General features: G+C 37.2%; 1 pseudogene; it reads left to right on the plus strand.

The window, feature by feature from the left end:
• The first annotated feature begins 2,302 nt into the window (after positions 1-2,302).
• On the plus strand, positions 2,303-2,745 carry LOC138076259 (phosphatidylinositol N-acetylglucosaminyltransferase subunit P pseudogene; annotated as a pseudogene).
• The last annotated feature ends 1,057 nt before the right edge of the window (positions 2,746-3,802 follow it).

The following is a 3,802-nucleotide window of genomic DNA, read 5'->3' on the forward strand; positions in this document are numbered from 1 at the left end:
CTGAACTATATAAAAAAGATATCAGTGACCCAGGAGTGTGAAGTCAAGTCGGCCTTTGGAAGAATCACTATAAACAGAGATAGAGGAGGTGATGGAATTCCAGCTGAATTATTTCAAATCCTAAAAGATAATACTGTTAAAGTGCTGCACTCATTATGCCAACAAACTTGGAAAACTCAGCAGTGGCCTCAAGACTGTAAATAGTCAGTTTTTATTTTAATCCCAGAGAAGGGCAAGGCCAAAGAATGTTCAAACTACCACATAATTCCACTCATTTCACATGCTAGCAAAGCAATGCTCAAAATTCTCCAAGCTAGGCTTCAACAGTACGTGAACACTTTCAGATGTTCAAATTCTATTTAGAAAAGGCAGAGGGACCAGAGATCAAATGCCAACCTCCGTTGGATCATAGAAAAAGCAAGAGAATTCCAGAAAAACATCTACTTCTGCTTTATTGACTATACTAAAGCCTTTGACTGTGTGAATAACAACAAAGTGTGGAAAATTCTTCAAGAGATGTGAATACCAGACCACCTTACCTGCCTCCTAAAAACCTGTATGCAGGTCAAGAAGCAACAGTTAGAACCAGACTTGGAATAATGGACTGGTTCCAAATTGGGAAGGAGTACATCAAGGCGGTATATTGTCACCTTGCTTACTAAACTTATTTGTAGAGTTCATCATGCAAAATGCTGGGCCAGATGACTCACAAGGTGGAATCAACATTGCTAGGAGAAATATGAATAACCTCAAATATGCAGATTATACCACCCTTATGGCAGAAAGTGAAGAGGACCTAAAGAGCCTCTTGATGAAAGTGAAAGAGGAGAGGAAAAAAAGCTGGCTTAAAACTCAACATTCAAAAGACTAAGATCATGGCATCCGGTCCCATCACTTCATGGCAAATGGGTGAGAAAACAATGGAAATAGTGACAGACTTTATTTTCTTCAGTTCCAAAATCACTGCGGATGGTGACTGCAGCCATGAAATTAAAAGATACTGTCTCTTTGGAAGAAAATCTATGACAAACCTAGACAGCATATTAAAAAGCAGAGACATTACTTTACCAACAAAGGTCTGTCTAGTCAAAGCTATGGTTTTTCCAGTAGTTATGTATGGCTGTGAGAGTTGGACCATAATGCAGGCCGAGTCGTAAAGAACTGATACTTTTGAACTGTGGTGTTGGAGAGGACTCTTGAGTGTTCTTGGACTGCAAGGAGATCAAACCAGTCAGTCCTAAAGAAAATCAGTCCTGAATATTCATTGGAAGAACTGATGCTGAAGCTGAAGCTCCAGTACTTTGGCCACCTGATATGAAGAGCCAATTCATTGGAAAAGACCCTGATGCTGAGAAGGATTGAAGGCAGGAGAAGAAGTGGGCAACAAAGGACAAGATGGTTGGATGGCATTACCAACTTAATGGATTGAACAAGTTCCAGGAGTTGGCGAAGGACAGGAGAGCCTGGCGTGCCGTAGTCCATGGGGCCCCAAAGAGTTGGACATGACTGAGCAACTGAACAACAAAGACAGGAAATCAAGTAAAAATTATGACTGTGTAGTTATTTGTGACATAGTCAAACAGGAAGAAGTCAATGAAGTAAGTTCCTTTTCATCAGGTGTGGCAGAACATGTTGAAAAAAATCCATAGTGTGTCAATTCTTGGAAGCAAAAGAAAAAATGAATAGTGAAAAATTGAAATATGACATGTAAAGAAAATATATTTCAAAGCAAATACTAAGACTTATCTCTTCCAGGTAGTACAGGCTTGGTAAAACTTTGATTCAGGAAGAGTCATAATTAGGGAAAAGAACACAGTACATTAAAGAATGAAACATATCATTTGAGAGAAACTATAAGAAGTCTAGTAAATCTTTGGAAGAACTAAAAGGTGACATACATACAATTCCCAAACCCAGTTCATACAGAAACCGTATTTCTATAAAATGCAAAAGATCTTAGAGTTTTTTTGCATAGTGCTAATTCAGCTAATTTTCATCCTTGGCTAACATCCTCTACACATTAACTGTCTCATCTTTGTACTTATTTGGATTTTTACCAAAAAAAAAAATCTTTTATTAGAAATATAAATCTTAGGTCCTTCCTTCTCTGTTCTCACAGCAGCAAAGCCTGTAGACTTGGGGTGGCATTCAGTTCCCCAACCCTGCTTTCCCGTTACCTCCCCCACCTTCCACTGCAGGATGTGCATGCGCACGTGAGGTTGGGGGGCTGGTTGCTCATGCAGGTGACGTTTGGGTACTCGTGTGCACGTGTGCAAGCAAAATATCTAAAGCCACAGGGAAAATGGTGGAAAATGCACCATCGCCATTGCCAGAAAAAGCAATTTATGGCTTTGTTCTTTTCTTAAGCTCCCAATTTGGCTTTATACTGTTGTGTGGGCTTTTATTCCTGAATCTTGGCTAAACTCCTTAGGCTTAACTTATTGGCCTCAAAAGTATTGGGCCATTGCTCTGCCTGTGTACCTCCTCATTACGGTAGTCATCAGTTACATCCTCTTATTTGGAATGAACATGATGAGTACTTCTCCACTCGACTCCATTCATACTATCACAGATAACTATGCCAAAAATCAACAGCAGAAGAAAGACCAAGTAGAGGCCATCCCAGCACTAAGAGATATTCCTATTAGTGAAGTAAACCAAATATTCTTTCTTGCAGCCAAACAACTTTCCACCAAAAACTTAATTGCATGTGGACCAATACCAAACATTTATTATAAATTTTGACATAAAGATTTTGACCGTACTAGTTTTGACTATCTTTCTGATTAATATCCAGTATTGAAATGTAAAAAAAAAAAAAAGTAGGTTGAACTCCTTTTATATTAAGTTCTATTAATATTATAAATGTTATCAAATAGTAGTTACTAATGAACAGAATAAATAAAATACTGCATTACCATATGGCAAAAAAAAAGAAATATAAATCTTAAAAAGTATTTATTGAAGACAGCGCTAATTACAAGATAACCAAAATAACTGACAGTGATTTGTTTGGAAATACATTTGGAAGTTGCACATTCTTCTCCGGTAATGGGAAATACACATGCAACTTGATTTTTAGCTATTTGAAAGTCCTATCACAGTCTCTCCTATCCAGAGAGCAGGACCTCTGCTGCTCTGATAAAATTATTCCTCAGATATCTTCTACAACAGTGCTGTTTATGCAAGAAAACAGTATTACAGCTAGTTTTGCGATGGTCTTCCTGGGCAGGCATCATACCAGAGTGGATCCTGATGAATGGATGTTTTCAGCAAAATATAACCATTCTTTATTCTCTAATGATTGGGAAAACAGTAGTTTCCACTCTGGTGATCAGAGAGAGAATGACTTCAAGTCTTTTTAAATGTGTTGAAGTATTGGATCTGCAAGCTGAGTCAATACAAAACCACTTCAGCATGGTGGTATAGTCATCAACACATTAAGTAATGATTACTTCTCATACTTTCTATCTGAATTGTTATTTGCTTCTTCAGGAACTACTTTTGAACACTTAATACAGAGCAGTGAATATTATCACCAACAATGCACAAAAGTTCTTTTTCTTCTACAAGAAAAACTTGAGTTGAGAATTATGATTGAACAGCATGTCTATAATTTTGTGAGAACCAGAATAAATTCATGGTAACAGTTTTCAATATTACAGCTCTTCTTTTCTGTTATTCCTCTGTAATCATAATAGATTTCTAGTTCAACCATAATGTTTAGAAGAAAAATAATTCTTTAGATACCATGCAACATAATGTAGACACAGGTTCAACAAATACATGTTGGATTAAAAAC

Source organism: Capricornis sumatraensis, chromosome 3, assembly GCF_032405125.1.
Source record: "Capricornis sumatraensis isolate serow.1 chromosome 3, serow.2, whole genome shotgun sequence".
NCBI classification, from domain to species: Eukaryota; Metazoa; Chordata; class Mammalia; order Artiodactyla; family Bovidae; genus Capricornis; species Capricornis sumatraensis.